General features: G+C 40.5%; 1 protein-coding gene across 1 annotated transcript in view; it reads right to left on the bottom strand.

Annotated features, from left to right (window-relative positions):
• NDNF (neuron derived neurotrophic factor) overlaps nucleotides 1–21,157 on the bottom strand; it is a 40,516-nt gene extending 19,359 nt beyond the window's left edge. Inside the window, exon 1 of the mRNA XM_042935603.1 lies at nucleotides 20,741–21,157. The gene's annotated coding sequence lies outside the window, so the exon portion shown is untranslated. The remainder of the gene's footprint in view (nucleotides 1–20,740) is intronic.
• Between the last annotated feature and the right edge of the window lie 416 nt (nucleotides 21,158–21,573).

The raw sequence follows: 21,573 nt of genomic DNA, 5'->3' as shown, positions 1-21,573 counted from the left end.
TTAGATATTGTTTAAAGGATTGTTTTAATATTATATAGATTTTTCCCCTACCAATAAAATGTTCTCTCTCAGACACTCAGCTTAAGAATTAGTCACTTTAAATAAACAACTAAAAAAATACATTCCTCTCATGAGTAAGACTTGGGTAAGCTAGTCTATAAGAACTGACTTTTCTTCTAAGATTACAAAAGTGCCCTCTAATGGCATAACTTTTCCTCTCATTTATTTTTGTTACTTCTAGGTATCCAGAGCTTATCTAGATTTAGAGTTTAAGTTAAATAACATTCCTTAGAATTTCTCTTTCAGCATTATTTCTTTTGTCATGGGCATCTGGTAGTAATCTAGGCAACCTATCTATAGCAAGAAACCATGCTATCTTTTTATAATCAAGGGTCTAGTTCCAATAGAAGTAGGAAGTTGCTAGGATGATTCCAAATATTTTTATTTTTCTAGGCACAGCAGTCAACTCGGTTCCACAATTATTCACAGCCTAGGAAAACTAGATGGTGTTATCCTATTGAGAAGAGTGACTTTGTTTCAATTAAAATTCTGATGAATTACATATATAAATCCTATACTTGATTTTAGATGCGAATTTAAAACTCTGACGCTGTTCATGTCATCAGAAGCATCTGCATATCTGGCACACACTTTCAGATCCTGCCAAGACTGAAGTGAGAAAAGAAAAATGACCTAATGGTTTGATATACCTTTAGTCTAGATTATGGATAATCTAGATTATTGGATAGTTTTATTCTTTGGAAAACCCGTGTGTCCTAGATTAAAAGAAATTGTTTTTGAAATATAATTGTCCAAAGATTAACCATGCATTCTATCCTTACAAAGATTGAGAGAGGTGTGGGTACTGTAAAGTAAATAATTTTAAATATAATTCATTTTTATGGCACGTGCGCACACACACACACTTAAGGTCAAACTATTTGGAAACATTATATGAGTCCAGTTAGTTCATATTAGAATAAAGGCAAACGAGCAGTGGTTCTAAAAGAAGAATCTTTTACATATAAAAATTTACTTTTATATTTGCTGCCCCCTCTCTGGAGAGTGGGTAAAAGCTACAGATCAGGAAGAGCGGAGAGCGGTTTTCTTGGGGATGTTTTAGGAATGACGACCAGGGTCACTTCTCCCATTCCTCTCCGCCATCTTCTCTGCCGGGCTCTCTGTTCTCCCATCCCATAGAGGGAAAGGGGACACTAGGAAGCATAGGGGATGAAATGGAGATCAGTTTTAAAGAAAATGCCAATGAAGAGATACGAAGCATTTGTGTTGTTTCCTAAAGGGTAGAGAGTAGAGCATATGATGGATAACTGCAAACATACAACTCATTCGAAGATTTTATTTTCGGTATTAACTTAAACATTTTATTCTGTAGAGCCTTTAGTGTAGTTAAAATAAATAGTCAAACTGACCTGGCATACGCTTTTACCACAAACCTGCAGAAATGTTTGAGGATTGTAAAACAGTCTAATGGCAAGCAAGGAAAAAGGGAAGTTTAAATAATTTACCAATGTATCAACTAAACACCCAGGCCAACCTCTATTACCACAAAAGCAGAGTATAGTAAAAGCAATAAAACTTGCCCTATGGTGCCTGTTACAACTTCACTAGTGTCATTTCGCAAAATTTATCTTTAATTACATATGACCGGCTAGTCAATTTATCATCTTGGTTAATCCACTGGCTCACTTAGTGAAAATAAAAATTTATTTTTGGAAATTGTGTAAACAATGATTATAAGTAAATAAATTTGGTTACTTTCTTACTTCTTTTAAAAAATATATTAGATGTACTTGACCACAATCCCAATTGATAATCTTGTCTTAAGAGTAGGGAAATATTCCAAGCCACTAAAAAGCTTGCCTTTAGATTTATAGACTATGGTTTAGCTATATTATCCCATTAATGTAAGGGATTTGCAAATCTGGTAAATAAAACGCTGTTTCAGGTTTTCATGAACTAAGACTCTCTGAAATAGAAGCTGTCCTGTATATTAAAGACATTGTGACCTTTATCAGTGCTGTAGTTTCCTCAGAAACAGCAGCCAACAGTTCAGTCTACCTGTGAGTGAGATGATCAAATCAAATTTCTCCATTCCTCCACAACCAGCCACCAAGGGCTTGCAAGTTCCTTACAAAAACATGTGAATGTATTTGCAAAATATATCATTCAGCTCTTACAGATATTACATGTTGTAAACTCAGTAAGATCAGATTCATCTGTATCAATAGGCCACACCAAGCAAATAATGGAAAAAAAAATGTCATTAAGATTCACTTAAAAACTCTTCAATGAACCCAATCACATGTAGGCTAAAACCATGAAATAAATTTACAATCCCCAAAAAGAAGGACGGGCATTCTGAATTTACTTGAGGCAAATGCATCTGGAATAAATGAAATCTAATGTTTAATTACAGAGAGTGGAAAGTGCATGATTATAATTTAGTGAGGATAATTTCAAGGAACGGTCTGCCGCAGAGATTTCTGTTATTTTCTTTTCCTTTTTAAGTGCAAATATTTAGTCTCTCCACTTCTATTTTTAAACTCAAGGGCATTTGTTTTGTTTGAATCATCCATGCCACATCTGATAATAAATCTGAAGCATTTAACCTAGCTGTAAAGAAAAAAAAAATGTAGCCTTTGTTGGGGGAACGGCCCCCGCGTCTGCCACAGCCTGCTCTGTGAGCAAAGGGGGTCTGTCTGCACACTTTAATAGCAGAATGCCCAGCGTGGGCATGCACATTCCCTCAAGGCTGAAATTTAGTGATAAAAAAAGCTGGATTCCCCAAAATCGTTCTGTTCTGTTGTCTTTTGCAAACAACGAAAATGTTAACTGAAATTAGTTGGTCGTTCTCATACATACAGAAGTATCCTCTGCTATGGCTGAAAATTTGAGGAATACAGAGCATATTGTGGTTTGGTGTGTTTCCATATTTGCAAAGGGTGAAATGAAGCAGGTGGAAGTGGAAGGCCCCGGGTTGGCCCTAAGGAGCGGTCTGTGGCACGTGCCACGTGAGCTCTCGTTCCGCAGTATCTATACAGCACAGCTGCAGTAAGCCTCCCTCAACAAGGCAGAACCAGAGTCAGGCACAGAACCCACAGGTGAAAGCTCTCCAAATGCGGGCTGTCATTACAGAGGGGAAAGATTATTAACAGTTTTAGAGTTCATTATGTCAATGATCTATGGATTAGGGACCTTCACATGCATTTCAGCTGCAGTGATTCCAACCTCCTCTACCGCTTCTCTACATGATTGCCAACTTTCATTCTGGAAGGAAATTAAATTAGCATGGAAAAGCAATGTGAAATTAAAACATGCCAAGGATCTGAATACAGTTTCCATTCTGTCATCTCCTCCCCTCTGATCCTCATGGTGTGTAGTTCATAGTGGGGCCAAGACTAGGGCACTCTAATTTTAAAAGATGGTCATGCCTACAGAATAAGCTTGAAAGAGGATCAGATTTTAAAGTAAGTTACCCTGTATTCCCACCATCACTACTGCCAATAATAAGAATACTGAACCATAGAAATGGCCAACAATGTGTACTACAGATAAGAGTAGTCTTTGATTCAGGAAGCCAGGCCCATTTTACTAAAGGAAGGAGTGGATCTCCTAAAATGCATCTGATAGGTGATTAGAAGATATGATAAATTCAAAAGCAATACAGAAGACAATGAAAAGTAAAACTGGAACAAAAGAGTGAACATCTTCCTCCTATCAAAATTTCCTCTGCATGTGCAACTGAGATAGCTGGGATAATTTCCACGATCTTAGGCGCAGCTAATGATTCCTAGAATAATGAAAGCCCCTAAGGGAGAAATAATATGCTTGGTTGCTTTTCTTACTTTAGTTTGGCAACTAAGCCTTGTTTCCTGTTGGTCTGCAACAAAATGAAAATGACTTCCTGTGCAATGTTCCCCAAAGCAGTTAACAAACTGTATACCCCATCCTCTACTGAAATTTAGCTAAGATGTAATATGGCAACATGCCAGGAGCATCTAGCAACAGCACATATCAGCCTAGAAGATAAGACATGAATTGTCATGGTCAACAAATACTGAGTCCCTGTTGTGTGTAACACACCAAAAGTACACTGAAAGTACAAAGATGTTTAATGTAGATTCAGACTGTTCTGCTGCTTACAATCGAGTTGAGTGGCAATTAATTATGGGTAAAAGTAACCTGCAATGTAAGATAGCACAATGCTAAGAGGAAACGGGGGGCTCATATGATAAATGCCTTCAGAGTTGGAGCGAAAACTCACCAAGAGTTGGTGAAGACAGAACAAGACTCAGAGAGAAAGTAGGATAAGGGGAGAAGAGCCAGATGCCGGGAAGGGAGATAGAGGTGTGAAGTGCAGGGCTGAGGCACAGACGTAGAACTGCAGCAGTAAAAGTTAACAAACAAATGTTAACTGAGCTCTTCCTTTGTGCCAAACACTGAACAAGGTGCCAGGTACATAAGACATCCTTTCTTCTTGAGTTATTTATGGTCTGGAAAGAAGTGAGGAAGAAAATATTTTTATACAGAGAGATCAGTAAGGAAGTAATTGTGAAGGTTCATAAAAGCAAAATATCCCATTATAGAGAAAACTTAGGAAAGCTAAAAGATAAGTATCTCATGGTTTACAACCTATGCTTCTTATCAACTGCTGGAATTCCTGGGAAGAATTCTGAAGAGGGCCCTACAGCCCCACATCGTGTCCTAGGACCACAGGGAAAGACTACGGAGGCAAGAACAAGTACTTCCTCAGGACAGGCTACTTTTTCAAAGAGCCCTATTTGCAAAACTTCTCTTTTCCACACAGAGTTTCCCTCTCCTACACCCCCAAGGTTAGGAGGCACAGTTCAGTGGAAAAATCACAGTCTGAGTCAGGACACTTTCACCACAGGCAGGAGAACTATCCACGTTGAAGGTTTGTTGGCCCAGATGGTCTCCTCCGTGCCCTACACTTGTGAACCCCTTCCAGTCCAGGTGAGTGCATCAGACCTCACAGGAAAGATGGCAACATAAGAAAGAAACTGAGTTTTACAAAGTTTACAAAGATGCAAACTACTACTGAGATTCCGCTCAGGTCATGATCTCACAGTTCATGTGTTTGAGCCCTGCATTGGGCTTTGTGCTGACAGCATGGAGCCTGCTTGGGATTCCCTCTCTCCTCCCCTCCTTTCTCTCTCTCAAAATAAACAAACTTAATAAAAAAAAAAAAAGTTCTGATAACGGGTTGTTCATGCTCAGTGAGCAGGAAACTAAGAGAGACAGAAGTTATGAAGGGAGTGCATGGGTGGCTCAGTTGGTTGGGTGTCCGGCTTGGGTCATGAAATTGCTGTTTGTTGGTTTGAGCCTCGCATAGGGCTCTGTGCTGACAGCTCAGAGCCTGGAGCCTGTTTCAGATTCTGGGTCTCCCCCTCTCTCTGCCCTTCCCCTGCTCATCTCTGTCTCTCAAAAATAAATAAACATTAAAACATTAAAAAAAGAAAAAGAAGTTATGAAGAAAATTTGACAAGAAAACCCTGCAGTCTGGCATGTGACCAGACTTCTTCATAAGCTGTGTCTAAATGGATAGGCTAAAATACAACTTACAAACCTTCCTATAAGCCCACATCTGCCAAATATCATCTAACTGATGCTCCTGGGCACTTTTCTGCAGAGTGCCACCATTCGCAGAGGAATCCTAAGGCAGCAGGCTTGATATGAGAATGAAGGCAAGGGCACAGGCATGTGCAAGGATGAGGCAGGTAGTAAGCTCAGTGACAGGCAGGGAAAAGCAGGCTAGAGAGAGCAAAGAGATCGCTGGCAGGGTCATTAGAGCAGACACCAAAGAGTGTAGAATACTCTAAAGGAGAAAGATCAGCAATCTTGTCAGATATTTTGTCATATATATAGCAAGGATTTACTAAATACCGATTGACTGGTGGACCAAACTGAGTAATCGCCATGTCTTCTGAACGGAGATCATTACTAATTTTGTTTGTTAGTGATAGCAAGGATAAAATAAAATACTGTAGAAGGAACGAAAGATTCTAAAAATAATCAGTCTCTTCACCCACCCATCAGCAACAACCTTACCTTCTTTACATATTTTCCATCTATCTCAGGTAATATATACTACCTTCTCAAAGGAACTTCAAAATTTTAAAGGCCTTTTTAGTTCGACTTACCATACTAAAAAAACCAGGTACTTAAATTATTCTGGTTCAAAGATATTCCCGTTCTTATAACAAACCTGGTTTCAAAAATTGCTTTGGTAATTCTGCCAGCTATGTCTGCTGAACACATGGGCTGAATCTTCCATAAAGTTTTGATCAAAGAAATCTTTATAACCCAGATTCTAGTGATGTAATAAAAAGCGATACTCATCAACAAGGCAGTGACAACAGGAACTTTTTCTAAAAGAGCAAGCGTGATGGGATTGCAGAGTTCATTGGCTGATTCAACAAATGTTTACTGGGCACTTACTCTGTGCCGGGCCCTGGGAACACAGCAGTGAACAAGATGTGTGATGTTCTTGTGTTTGCAGGGCTTGTACTTCGGTAGGTAAAGGAGATGATGACCAAGTCAACAACTACACATAACTGTTCCAGACAGCGTATCATTGTGAAGAAAGTGAAACAGGCAAAGAGGTTGGAGGGGAGAAGAGGGAGTACGTTGGGGGGAAGGAGCCCTCCTAGGCTGAGTGGTCATGGATGGCCTGAGGAAGTGACATTTTAGCAGGGGGTTGAATGGAGAGGAGTAGTAAGCCATGGAGACTGAGGGGAAGGACCTATTTGGTCTACTGGATTTTATGTCCAGGAATCTGCCTCATCTGTGCCTTAACTGTCACCCTCAGCCACTAAGAGGGACGCGATCACAATCCACAGGGACCAGAAGACAGCACTGACTCAGTGAGGCGGCCACAGTCACATGAGGCGAGGAAGGACTGGCAGTGTTAAATCCAGGCATGCTGGGATGGGCGGTGACACCAGATGTTTTAAGGTCTGTTATCAGATGAAAGAGGGATTAGAAGCACTCTGGCTGGCCCAGCTAGTACCAGCTGCCCACATGGCACTATAGGGACGGAGATTGGGGCTCAATAAAATAAAGACTTATCTGACAAAGCTGTTAAACTGAACAGAGCGGTTTAAAGAGTAGGTGTTCTGACAGAGGAAGGATGCTTCCTGATTTTCTGGACTGAGACACTGAAAACAAAACAAAACAAAACAAAAAAAGCAAAAGAAAAAAAGAAAAAAAAAGGGCTATAAAACCTGCAGGAAGATTCTTAATAGGATTGTAGGGGCATAGTGTTTACTTAGATGGTTTGTTATCGGAGCTCTCCCTGTAAACTGTCAGTGAGTGAACTAGTGTTTATTAAGTGCCTGTTGCAAGATCCCTGGAGACATAAGAGGAGGATAAGGCAGAATTAAGGTCTTCCAGTGAAGCCAGAGACTTTGATTCTTATGGCACTTTCTTATCTTACTTGAATTATAGCTATTTTAATATTTTTTTTCCTGTCCTTAAAAAAAAAAAAAAAAAAAGCTCTCCATGAAGCAACATGAGTTTACTCAAGTACGTGTCCCCTGGAAACTATTACTTTTTACTCATCCTTGTATCTCCTATATAGACTTTTTCAGTTCTTATACAAAGTAGGCACTAAATAAGTATTTGCTTAATTATACTGATTTCAAGGAGTTTATTGCAAAGAGGAGGGTAATCTGAAATCTCTCCCATCAGATTCTGGACTACGCAAGGAAGTTGGGGGTGGTTGTTTGCCAAGGCCTCGAGGCTGATTCTTAGCTCCAGGCTGTTTTCCTTCTGATGCCCAGGATCTAACATTCAAAGGTGTGAAGTGGCTCAGCACTGGCCTCACCAAACCAGACTCAGGCTGGTGACGAGTTTGAATTTGGGCTCTATTCCTTCTTCTGCCAAGCACTTCTGTACCACTGAGTCCATGGGCAGATTAAGTCCCCACAACTTCTTGATTCACCCTGGTTTCCGTGTTGACTCAAATGGAATAGTGTTCCTGACCAGGCTGCTCAAGAGTTACCTGAGATGCTGCATGAAAACAAGTACACGCTGGTGTTAATTAGCTCAGCAGCACAGTCCTGCCAACGTACCAAATGAAGAACCTCAACATTATCCACTTTTTTGGATCTCCATCCGCTGTTCACCAACAAGTCCTGCCAATCTACCTGCTGCATATTCTCTCAAATTTGTTCTCTCTTCTCTATCCAAACTGCCAATGCCTCAGATTATCCACTTATTGCTTCTCACACCCATATCCCACAGCTTTCCTTGACCATTTTGCACAGTACTGACACCATTATCTTTATGAACAAGAATTGTTTCATTCTTCTGCTAACCAAAATAAGTCAGATGTTTCCCCCAAACTGGAGGATGAAGTCTGTGCACATGAGGTCCTTTACCTCACTGCTCACTCTGCCAGACTTATTCCCGACTACTGTCCGTACTTGGCTTGTCATTCCCGTGTGTTCTTCAGGACTCAGTGGCCTCCTTCACCTAGGACACCTTTGCTGCTTCTCTCGGTGGCCAACTCCTACTCATTCTTCACCTCAAACATTTATGACCACAGGGAATTTAGTTGTGTGCTTTTCTATGTGCATACTGCTACTGCACACCGTTTTAATTTGTTTGTGCATATTCTTGACATGCCCAGGGTCTGTAGAAAGGAAATGCTATGTTTATGACAGTTATAATGGTGGTCATAGAACAACACCAAGCACATCTACATGACATTTTGTGTGTAACAAATAAATGAAATTGAAAGTAATAAAATTAACTATTATTGCTGATTTATGGGATTTGTTTCATAAGAGATATAATAAGCTAAATAGGAAACAAGTTATGGATGCTTTTGACAATTTTATGGGTATAAAATAGGTTGTTTTGTAAAACTTAAAGACTTGGGAAGTATTTCTTTAATCTTTTGAGGTGGGCCTCATGGAAACTTGTTGGCTGGCTGCCATAGAGGGGTGGTATGTGCCGGATGGTCCAGAGGCCTGGTATAGGGAAGCATTTTTTTTCTGTTGTTACCAGGACATGTAAGAATAACACAGTGCATTACTCAAGAGAACCTTTTTCCTTGAAAATAGGTGAAATATGGCTTGGTTGGGATACTTTCTGATCAGAGAATAGGAATGCTATAGACCAGTGCTTCTCAAATCTTAATGTGGATTCACATCACTCAACTTTCCTGTGAAGATGCAGATTCTAATTCAAAAAGTCTGCCTGTCACTCATCCTTTCTAACAAGCTCCCCAGAGATACGATGCTGATGGTTCATGGGCTGCACTTCGAGTAGATCTGTGTCTTTCAATTCCATGACCGATTATCTGGTTATGGTGGCACGATGATTTTCTTCTCCAGTATTTTCATTGCTTGAAATTTTTTTTTAATATTTTAAGTAATCTCTACACCCAATGTTGGGTTTGAACTTACAACCCCGAGATCAAGAGTCGCACATTCTACCAACTGACCAAGCCATGTGCCCCTCATTGTGCCCCCCTCACTTTCTGATTTCTAATTTTCACTCATTCCAAATGTTAATGTTTTAAACATATATTTACATGGACGACATGGAGATTATACATATCCTTTCTTCCTTTTACTTTGAGAACTATTATTACATCCACACAATTTCACAGCTTTCTCTTTTCTTTACCTTCTTTAGATTAAAAAACAAGAAGACATGCAGGCTTATTCTCTCTGGGGAATACATCTGTGTTTAACTTAAAGCCCAGTAACTAGTGGAATTTTTTAGGAGATTGTGACAAGATCCTAATTTATTCATATACCTAATGAAGTTGGCAAATATACTACTAAGAAATAAGATGCTATCAAGAAGAAATAATTATTACCATAGAATAGTAAATACCATAGCTAAGAATTGGCATTTGATTCCATGGACCTAATCCCATATTCTCCCAAATACCTGATGGTCCTGAAGCTTTGTTTCTTTCCTCCCCACTGGCAGTTATTTTGATATGACAGCATTAAAGCCTGTCTGCTATCAAAGAGTTTTGGAAGTAGCCTCAAGTGCCAAAGCAAGGACAAAATCAAAGTAGTCATTAAACATACTGTAATCAAGATAATATACTTCAAATATAGAAGAGTGAGACAGATGTACCAGGAACCTTAAATAGTTCAAATGATTAAACCCTAAGTTATTATTTCCAGATTAAAAAAAAAAAAAAGGAAAAAAAAAGCAAGGGGCACACAAGTATGTAGTTGTTGTGTTCTTGTAAAAAGAAATAAGTTCAAGTAACAGTTTTAAAATATGGATTTCTTCGGCGATCCCTCTTATAAAATCCAAGGCCAAAAACAAATGTAGAGCCCTGTCTTTGGAGAGATGAGATAATATTCTCCAAGGACACTGGTTCGTGACAATCTCACAGTTGAGAGAACCTCAAAGAGAGGATAGTTAATGCATCACCTCTCTTTTCTTTCTGTATCTCACTCTCTGGTCTCATGTCTCCAAGCCTGGGGACGGTTAAAAGGCTGCCAAAGTAAAATAGAAAATGATCGCTAGACTTTGAGTAAGAAGATCTGAGTTGAAGGAGTTCTGACCAAACCATTATTGGCTTTTGTACTTTTAGCAAATCTCTTAATACTCTTTGAGTTTCCTCATCCATAAATGGAAAACATTTATTCTCAGGGTTGTTAATGAGGTTTAAAATGGTGGGTGTGAATGCTTTTTTACAATGAAAAAAGGTCCTATTTATCTATAAATAGTATAAAACAGCTTCTCAAACTAGTTGCAAAATTTTATTCAACAACAAAAGATACATCTTTTGACTTGCTCTTCAAACAGGTATCAGAAAGAGTTTCAGCATCAGGTTATTCTATTTGAATTTACCTAATCTATCAGGTAACAGATTAGGTTCCTATTTAAAGACTGACTAGAAACACAGAGGAAAGGCCAAGAAGTTGGGTTTTAAAAAATAATCACATAAACAGGAGGAAATTCTTATTATTCTTTTTGTTAGCCTTGATAGACCATATCTGAGGGCATCAATATTGTTTAATAAACAAAGATGGATTAAGCGGATTCAAAGGTGAGTGTTCTCAGGCTTTTTAGGCACTAGATCTAGCAAGGGATTTCAGATGCACGTGTCGAGATTAGAGAGCTGAGGATCAGGCTCAGTTCCTGGGATGTTCTGCATTATTATTTCTGGATTAAGAGATGATTAAAGAACAGGGCACTCAAAAGGCAGATAGTGCGGGCAGACCCCAAGGTCACTTTTAATGAAGAGTTTATAGTAAATTATGATGAAATAACACAAGCTCGTAAGTCTACAACAGAGAGATGACAAACCAAAAGACACTGACCACAATTATTTCATCCCTCCCCTCCTCCAAAAGTAAGATCTACCGTTAGGTGTGGTTTTCCTTTAAAAAAAAAATTTTTTTTAAGCATTGGGGAAAGGCTGCTGCTGGTGAGTGTCAAGGGTCAACAATGTTCATTGGTCGTTACACAAGATAGAGCCTGCCGAGAGAAAAAAAAATGTTTCAAAACTGCCTCTTTGTTGTCATTGCTTTGTAAATGTGAATAAAACTTTAAATATAGAGATTGTTTTCAATTACAGATTGACCTTGCTGGCTGAAATGTTAATATGAGTGTGTGTATAAATATCTTCACTGTTTGAACTTACTTATTCCTCATTATGTTTTAAAGGGCTTTAAATGTTTAGAATATTTGGAATATCCTATCATATGTGTCTACAATAACTTTCATTCCACTGAAATGTGTAATTTCATCCAACTTGGGAGGGGGAGGAATCATTTATTTAAATAATTTTAAAAGAGACGTAACTTCAAATCTTATCTCTCAAAAGTGCCATATTATTAGTGGAATAATGGAATGACTCTAGAGGTGAATTATTATTATGAAATACCACTATTTTAAAAAGGGATTCTGCAGATTATTAATTTTTCAGTGTTGTACCTTAACACATACTGATTAAAAGTCGAAAATTGTAATCATCTTTCTGTAAAAACTTCTCTAGTAAGTTAGTTACCAAAACCAGCAAACAAACATCTCGCACATAAACTGTCTGCGATTAAGGTCTTATCAATTTAGACTAAATTAATGATCTTTTTAAATCATTAAATTGTAAAAGAAAAATTTTCCAAGCAAATGCATCCTTGCAAATTAATTTGGCAATTAATCTCAATTAAAAATTTTTAGACATTTCCACCGATTCTGCTTATGAAACCAAGAGTCCCTACTTTATTTTAGAAGTGTGTGAATGAGTGTAGGGAAGTCTCTAAACTGAGTCTCAGATTTCTCAGAGGAGGAGGGTTACTATGTTCCTCACTGGGTTCCTGTGAAGATTAAGGTAAATGATGAATGTGGAAGTACCTTGTAAACAATCAATGGGTTTTACAAAGTTATAATATTGTTAATAAGTAGAATAATTTCCATTCACTGTTGTGAAATTCAAAACACAGAAGCAACTTTAACATAAGTTAGTAACTAGCAACTTTACAATAAACAATAAAATTTCAAATAAAAATTTCCAAATGTAGCACTTTACATATTTTTACTAGAGCAGATTAGACAACTTTTTTTTTTAACTCTTAGAATACTGAAAATTTTCAGAACATAATGGAATGTATTATCTATTTACTTGTAACAGAGGAATTATCAAATGCGTATACATATAACTAAGAATACTTTTGAAGACAGTGGTGACTAATTTATTTGAGGGCTCTTTCAGCTTTCTGTTCAAGACCTCTGGCTCTCTAATGTGTTGTTCCCAAATCTTTTGGAATTGTGATTAAAAAATATATACCTCTATTTCATATATATAAAATAACAAGGCATTCTATGCCACAGTGAGTATCCTAGTTGATTATATTGGATGTAATCCTATACTTCATGTCATTTTTTCAGGTAGGGCTGACTTCTTGTCAGAGAATTGGAGATTGGAATGCCACTATTTTCACCTGACATTATTTTTACTTCATAGAAGATGTGACCTCTGCCATTATTTCTTTTTCATTGACCATCTGATACACTGAATAAGAGTGCTTTTGACATTAGATCTATTACATAATGTTAACAGAACTTCTTTTCCCTCTTTATACATAAAAGTCAGTATAGATAGGGTTTCTGATATTTTCTCATTTCATCATAATGAGGCATCTTGTGAGGGAAAGAGGACACCCTTTTCTAGAGACCTTTGCTTTACAAGATCAACACTAGATATCTGTTCAGTGCCTCAATTATTTAAGAGTATCCTGTTTCCTTCATTTTACTGAAAAGATATGTTTTTAAATACAAATACTCAGTAGACCTAACCTTGCAAAGATGATCTCAAGTGTCCTCACCGATTCCTCAACATCATGATTCCATATCTTAAATTTACATCAAGGAAGAAAGAAGGTGAATTCCATATTTTGTGGGCCCAGTGTAAAATGGAAAGTGCAAGACCTCTTGTTCAAAAAGTAAGAATTTCAAGATGGTGACAGAAGAGCATTCGACTAAGCACAAGAGACCTTCCAAGTGTGGCCCCTGAGGCTGGCCCCGGGGATAAGTTACACTAGAGTATAAGAAACTGAGAGTCAATTACCGGTGGGAAGGGAAGGGAAGAGGAAAGGAAAAAAGCAGATACACACTAAGGGTAGGCTGTCCAAAGGAGAGGCTAAGAGATCCAAAGATAAGTATCTCCCTTCTCTAAAATTCTTTCCAATCTGGCTTCATCTAGCTATTAACATCTCTGTAAGATGTTAGCAATGACCTTCCCCTGTTTTCCTTCCCAGGGGTATTTTCATATTTATAGGGGACACTGACAAATAAAATTACTTTAAAAAGGAAAAAAAAAATCATCTTTTGAAGGTAGCATTTTAGTACCATGAGAGGCCTTGGTAACATTTGGGGGCAGGACGGCTTCCCCAGTACCTCAGGGGACCTGCCCTTTTGTCCATCTACTAATATGGTTGTACTTGCTACTGTGATCGTTGGAGTATCAAATCCTTGTCTTCTATTTGAGTGGCAGTTTCATTTTCCATAAAAAAAAAAGTCCTATGTGTTCATAGCACACTTTAGCAAACTTCGAAGGATCACCCCTCGAACTGAAATATTTGAGACTCGGGAAGGCCAAAAGATAAATGATTGCTGTCTTTTCTCAGTTTGCCAGGTGTTTTAGCTACCAGTGCTGTTTCTGATCTCTGTCACCACTGTTGGCAACAAATATCTCTTCAGCTATAGGATCCAGTTACTTCTGAAACAATCCCAACTTGAAGCTTTGGATGGTATCAGTGAATTTTAGTGAATGCTGTGACTTAATATGAATTACAACATTTATTGAGTGCTATCAACATATGAATAATATTTAGATTTAAATCATGACATATATACTAGTGTATTCTTACGGGTAACATGTATTTATTACCTGTCTTTAAATGTATTTTAAACAAGATAACTAAAAAGGATCAAGTATGTGTATTTTTATGTGAGATTATTGTGGTATGACTCTGATAATTTAATCAGAGACATATTTTATTACAGAAATAAAATGCATAATGTGACATTTGGCAATGCCCATGAGCTTAGAGTACACATGGCCTGAACAAAAGGGAGTAATCAAAGCCATTTCTTAGGTTCACATGGATTGCTGAGGTTTAACTTTTCACTACCATGTGCTATAAATTGTAACCACCTATACTCCAGGATGCACCTAAGTTGGAGAAACTAACCCTAAATAAATCAAGCCCTTTACACAAGCTTTTCTCTTGTAAACATAATATTTTCAAGTATCACAATGTCACCCCTCATTTTGTTTGTCAACTATCCAGATATGGTATTCTTTATCTTTGCAAATAAACACTTGCTCATAGTTTCTGTATTAAACAACAGTCATGGTGATTTCAAAAACAAGATATCACCCTTCACAAATCTTTCTAATGATCAGTTCAGGTTTTACTCTTTCTTTTAGAAAATGATAAATTTCAGGGGTTCCTGGGGGTGGCTCAGTCGGTTAAGCATTGACTTCAGCTCAGGTCATGATCTCATGGTTCCTAGGTTTGAGCCCCGCCTCTGGCTCTGAGCCTGGAGCCTGCTTCAGATTCTGTGTCTCCCTCTGGCTCCCTGCCCCTTCCCCACTTGTGTGCTTGTGCACTCTCTCTCTCTCGAAAATAATAAATAAATCAACATTTTTTAAAAATGATAAATTTCAGTCTCATTTTGTCTAGATCTGTGTACACAAGGACAATTGCCTCAGAGAACAAGATGTAGTTATGATGACTTTTAGTTATGGATAAAATGCCCATATGAATAGAGTCCATATTTTTCGGCTATGTCTTTAGATTGTGGAGTACACGTCCTCTGAGCACACAGCTGGAATACGAGAGTGTTTGCCTTGCTTTCATGTTAGGGAGAAGACAGAAACTTGTACGGTCACTGTAGACTACAGTCAGGACCACTATTTGTGATACTGGCTGTAAGCATTCCAATTAGAAAACAGACATGAGTGCATGTTGCTAACTCGATTTTTGTTATTTGGTTATTAAATGTAAAATGTCCACACTGTGTCCAAGAGTTTCCTTCATTTGAACTGATTTCTCTTCATGTGTAATCACGTTTTTATTGAGTTCTTTCCAAACTTTATATAACCTGTTGTTTCTTTCTTTTTTATTTTTTTTAATGTTTATTTACTTCTGAGAGAGAGAGAAAGACAGAGTGTGAACAGGGGCCAGGAGGGGTAGAGAGAGAGAGGGAGACACAGAACTTGCAGCAGGCTCCAGGCTCTGTGCACAAGCCTGACACGGGCCTTGAATTCACCAACTGTGAGATCAAGACCTGAGCAGAAGTCGGAGGCTTAACAGACTGAGCCACCCAGGTGCCCCTATTTCCTGTTGTTTCTAAAAAAGTTTTTTTTTTCTTTTCTAATAACTATATAGAAGGCAGCAAATTCTTTCAAAAGAACAATTAAAAGAGCCATTGGAAAAGTTAACTATATACATTCTGTCATATTTTTCTTTTTTAAAGATCCAGAATTTTCACAAGTGAAACTAAAAATAAATACTTCAGAGAAATATATAAGATATTAAATATATGTCCTTTTCAAATTTGATACAGGAAAAATTAACAAATCAAAACCCCAAACTATCCACCAACTTACTAAAATATATCAGTTTCCAAGGGATATGGATAATTGCAGAAAGAATAATGAGATATAATCTTGGATGTTTCTATATTTAAAGACTTGAGGTCTGTGTACTTTAAAGTTTAAGTCGATTTTAGCTTAGTGAGTGCTTAAAAAAAATTGACATTGTAACAGGACCCAATATCCAGCTGTTCTGTGGTCAAGTCTGTCTCTTCATCCCAAAGGGAAGATCTGCAGAAACATATCGCTAGTTCACTTTTGTTCCATTACTGATCAACTACCTTACCCTTAATTTTTAAAATGCAAAACTAATGATACCTTTTTTATTTGAGGTGAATTAATATTATATAGTTTATAATTTCCAAATATTTCAGAATACTAAAATACACAGATTAGGTGGCTTGAAGTTGTAGTAAGATACCAAAAGAAAGGGGGAAGGTGTGAATATAGCATCTTCGGGTTCAGGGAATGTGTTTCGGAAGTAAGCAGCTGAGAACACACCTGCTTTTGTCACTGGTTTGGGCACCGGTGGGCTACAGAAATCAAATGTCAGGTGTCATCTGAAGAGTGGCAAGAGATCTCCATGCACAGGTCCAAACACAGACTAATCATAACATGCTTTGTTTTTTCCCAGAAATACAACTGAATTTAGGATCAGCATACCACTATACAATGCGATAAAGTATTAGTTTTGTTTTTCTATGTCATACTATGTGATTCTTTTTTTTCTCCTTTTTAACAACAGTGGCACAGTATTTACTTTTCTTCCTAGGTGAAAAATAACATGCAGAAGCATGATTATGTGTGTCGTAGCTGTCAATGTGCACTGTAATATAACGGGAAACAAGGCAAAATTTATCCTAACTTTGGGGTTTAAGAGGGCAGGCATTTTTACATGGAATATTTAAATGTTTGAGGACTTTAATTTTGAAATCAGTTTGAAAGCAAAGATTTGGTGCTATTTACTATTTACTACTCAACTACATAACTTGTTTAATTGGTGCTTCTATGAATGACTGAGCCAACTAGAAAAGAAAAAAAATTATATTCTTCAGAATAATTGTTCCAAAATAAACATTTACAGGTTCTAGACATTCTTTCAAGGTCAAGTGAATAATCTGAATTAGTTTTGTAGATTACACTTGCCTTTGACCCAGTATAGATGACTATGGGATATGCTTTCTTCCTGGTGCCTAAGCTGATGGGAACTGACCCTGGCAAGTTCCATTTATTACTTGGATGGTACTATGGGTGCAGGGCTCCCCAAAGCAAGACCTGACAAGAAAAGAGGGAGCAAAACAGGGTGAGAACACTGCTTGGTCACTAGACTCAACTACTTTATCACTGGAATAACTAAGGGAAAAAAGACTAAAATAATTTTAATCCATGCACATTATGTGGAATTCTTACTATTTCTTGCTATTTGTTAACTCAGGCATAGTCGTCACAATTCCAGTATCTACTCATTCATCGCTGCAAAATGAAAAATAAGTTCTGTCCTAACAATGACAACAAAAACACAATCAGTTTTAAAATAAAAGTTCTGACCTCTTCATAGACTGACTAGAAATACTACAGAAATGAACATGGGAAGATAACAATGGACAAATACATTTTATTTCTACCTTTCCCTCCCTCCTTCCAAATAATTATAGTTTAACAACACAAAATTTCCCGTATTATACACGGAGAGTATGGTCAATAAATCCAAGTGAGAAAACTAAAATCTGAATCACCAGGTTCATGAAGCTGATTGAAACATTCGCTACATTAAGTTATCCAAAGACTGATCCACTGTGGCTACATTGAATGTAAGCATTCCCTCAGCATGGTGTTGCCAAGGTTATGACATCACTCTTTGCTTTTTTACCATTCATATGTTGCCACATGAATGCTCAATAGACCCAGGACAAATAAACGGAGGGTGAGGGCTTCCCTCATTCTTAGAAGGGTATTTTTCAATTATATATTTTGTTACATCTTAGGAGATAAAAGCTGTGTCTGCAAGTGATTAAAAGATGTTTTATATTCATGGTTTCATTTCTGCTGAAATAAATGCGTAATTTAAACCACACATAATTCCTAGCAATTTAGGCCCATTACAGAGTTCTAGCTTCTTTTTTATGATAGTTACTAATTAAAACGGAGTGTTACTGCCACGTGGAGCCTGTGACTTCCACATACAGGTTTAATGAATCAAACGCCCTGACATAAAAATGAAAACAATACAGACAAAGCTGCAAGCTGTTATGTTTCTAGTGTGTGGTAAGGATTAAGGATATTCACTGAAGTTAAGAATTATGCAGAGAAAACACTTGTAATTTCTTTCTTTAAAGGGAGAATTAAAGGGTTTTTTAGTGAAATCTGAAATAGTCACCAATTTTTCTAACTTCTGGACCCCTCATTCCCAGCGGACTCCCCCTCCTGAAGAATTCAAACTCATCAGAGTCACTTTTAAAGGATACATGATGGGATATTTTAATGTAATCCTGCATATAGGTTTAGATTGAAAATGGGAATTGGGACTATAATTAATTATGTTGCCATGTTTTTTGAACTTTAAGGAGACAGACTGAGGCAAGGAGGGCATTTCATAAGACTGCAACCTTCTAAAAGTTCATAGGTCAAGACTTTGGTAAAATGACAGTATCTTTTTGACATTTAATTAATTCCACATGCAGAATGAGTGTGAGAAATTAATACCCCTTTGGTGTACTCACTTTCTGAAACCACTGTAATAAGAGACTGACACAAAATCAAAACCAAATATAAACACGGTCTTCAGCTAGGGTATGGCCTTACGATCACTGTTACTAAACAATAATTAATAATAATAACTACTGATCGCTCTCGGTACGCGTATTTGCTCTCGCGTCCATCCATCACATCTTTCAGGATAATAAAACAGTTCAATCCCATCAAATCCTCCAAAGCGCTCCCTCTGGAGGGATGTTTTATCTCTACTTCTGTGAGCCCAGGGAGGATTCTACTTGTTTGAAGGGGGCGGAGAATGGAGCTGGGTCCTATTTATTTCCATTGACGACTCCCCGGGTTCTCACAGGCGCTCAGAGCCCGGGTGGGAGGAAAAGGGGAGGAGGTGCGGAGATTCCCTCCAGAAAAGAAAAAGGGTTCAGGAAGCGAGGCGAAAGAAGGGGTGGGTGAGGGAGTGGGGGAAAGAGGGTAGTGTGGTTGGAGAGGTCAGGGACTAAATGAAGAAATAAATTCTTCTTTGATATAGTAGGATCGAATGATGCGAAGTGGACGAATTTACCAGTCCAACTAAGTTGCTAAAAGGAACTATGTGAAAAAAAAAAAAAAAAAGAAAAGAAAAAGAAAAACAACAACAACAACAACAACAACAACCCAAAAAACAAACCCAGAGACATTTTCTCAGGTTCATTTCTCGCTCAAGGTCTTGGTTTCACTGAGCTACTTGTACCCTGAGCAGGAGATGGACAGCGCCCCGAAGGGGGCCGGGAGCACAACCGCGACCTGCCCGAAGGTCAGCTCAGCGCCCTTTGCAGAGGTGCCCGCGGCAAACTCCGAGGGCCTCCGCGACCCACGCGGACCCGGTGCGGAGGGCTAAGGGGAATTCTCCAGCTTCGGGCGGGGGCACGGGGGAGGGAGGGGGCAGGAAGGGGGCAAAATGAAACGAAAACCACACCCTAAATTTTGCAGTTTGCTAAGTGTCCCAGGGGAACAGCGGGGACCTGGAACCACTCGTTCATTCCTGAGTGTCGGGGCCGCCCCAAGTCTCACCTCACTACTGAAGGTAGGGCGGACTAGAGCGAGCACCCACTGGTGCACACACAGGGCTAGGGCACTACGTACGCCCTATCGCTCGGTCTGGGGCGAGAAGGAGCGTCCCCTCGGTGGCTGCTCTGGTACCCCGGCAAAAGCAAGATCAGGTCCCAGGCCTCCCTGCTCAGCTCGAGGAAGTTTCTCTAACGATGCTCGCCTCCGAGGCAGAGCGCGAACGAGGTGCCAAAGCGGAGAGGTTCGGCTGGCCGAAGCGGACCGAGATCCCCGAGCCCCTGGCTGCGGCTGGGGGCCGCCCACCAGGACCCCGCGCCTGCTCTGCCCGAGCGCGAGCCGGGTGCGCAGTCCGGACTCCTCGCGTTTCGTCCCACACTCACGCGCCGGCAAGACCCCAGTCTCACAGACTTTCTGTAGCCAAGGCTACAGGAGGTGAACCGGAGGGGGAGGCAGCAACCCTCCTGGCAGGCGGGCAAAGTAAGTGTCCAGGCCAAGTCGGGGATAAAGGCTCTGCGGCTCCCGGGACTCCGCCGCACCCTGGGCACCTGGAACCCCGTGTCCCCGGCCCGTGCACGGTCTCTCTACCTCCTAACACCGCTGGGGCCGCCCAGCCACGAAGCCAGTGTGGAAAACCGAGGGAGATCTGCTCCACGCCCCTTAAGCCCTCAGCTCCTCGGGATCTGGCGCCCTCGTCCAGCGGCGACGGACAACCTCGCTGGGCCCCTCTGAGTTAGGGGACGCGCGCCTCCACCCCCAACCCCAGAGGAGCCCTCGGGTGTGAACACTCCTTGTACCAGGTCTTGGGGTGGCGGTCTAAGGCGTCGGGACGTCACGAGTTGCTTTCTTCTCGTTACTTACCTTAAAAAAAAATCGGTTTGCTTTTCCTGGGAGGGGGAGAGGAAAAATCCCTCCACGAGGTGTGGTGTGCGAAACAGTCCACGTCCCCGGCACCGGCCAAGATGCTAAGCACCAGTACTCAGGAACCGAAGGGGCTGGGAGGCGGAGGAGGAGGCCGATAAAAGAGAAAAATTAAATCGGCCGAAGTGTCCCAACTTTGCGGTGGGCGCTGCAAACTTCAAAGGCGGGCGAGGGCTGGCGGCGCGCGGCAGCCGAAGTTGCTTCGAAGTGGAGCGGGGAGCAGCGCGGGGCTGGGGGATCCCTGGGCAGAGTGGGGAAGTGGCGGGAGGTCCTTTTAAAAGGCCGGGAACGTGCGGGGGCTGGGCGCCGCGAGGATGCTGCCAGCCCCGCGGGGGCTGTCGCGGGCTCCGCGGGCGGCCGCTCGGGGCACCGGCGCCTGGCTGGAGTGCGGCGCAAGGAGAGCGGGGCGCGCGGGGCGACGGCGGCGGCGGGTGTGCGGCTCGGTTCGCTCCGCTCTCTCGCGGCTCCGAGCCGGGAGTGTGTGTTCGCTCCCGAGTGTCACTGCTGAAGCCCAGAGCCGCTCCCCCTCCCGCCCCACCGCTGCCCGCCCGCCCCCTCCCTCCTCTGCCCGCTGCCTCCCCCCTCAGTTCCTCCCTCCCTCCCGCTGCGCGCCACCGCGCGCGCGCGCGCACTTACACACACACACACACACACACACACACACACACACACACACACACGGAGACCCAGCGCTCCCCAAACGGGGACCTTCGCGGGCGGCATCTCAGGGGACGCACCGCCGTCCTTACCTCCCCGCCAGTCGTGGGGAAGAA

Source organism: Panthera leo, chromosome B1 (genome assembly GCF_018350215.1).
Source record: "Panthera leo isolate Ple1 chromosome B1, P.leo_Ple1_pat1.1, whole genome shotgun sequence".
In the NCBI taxonomy this organism is placed as follows: Eukaryota; Metazoa; Chordata; class Mammalia; order Carnivora; family Felidae; genus Panthera; species Panthera leo.
This window is presented reverse-complemented; position numbering and strand designations above follow the sequence as displayed.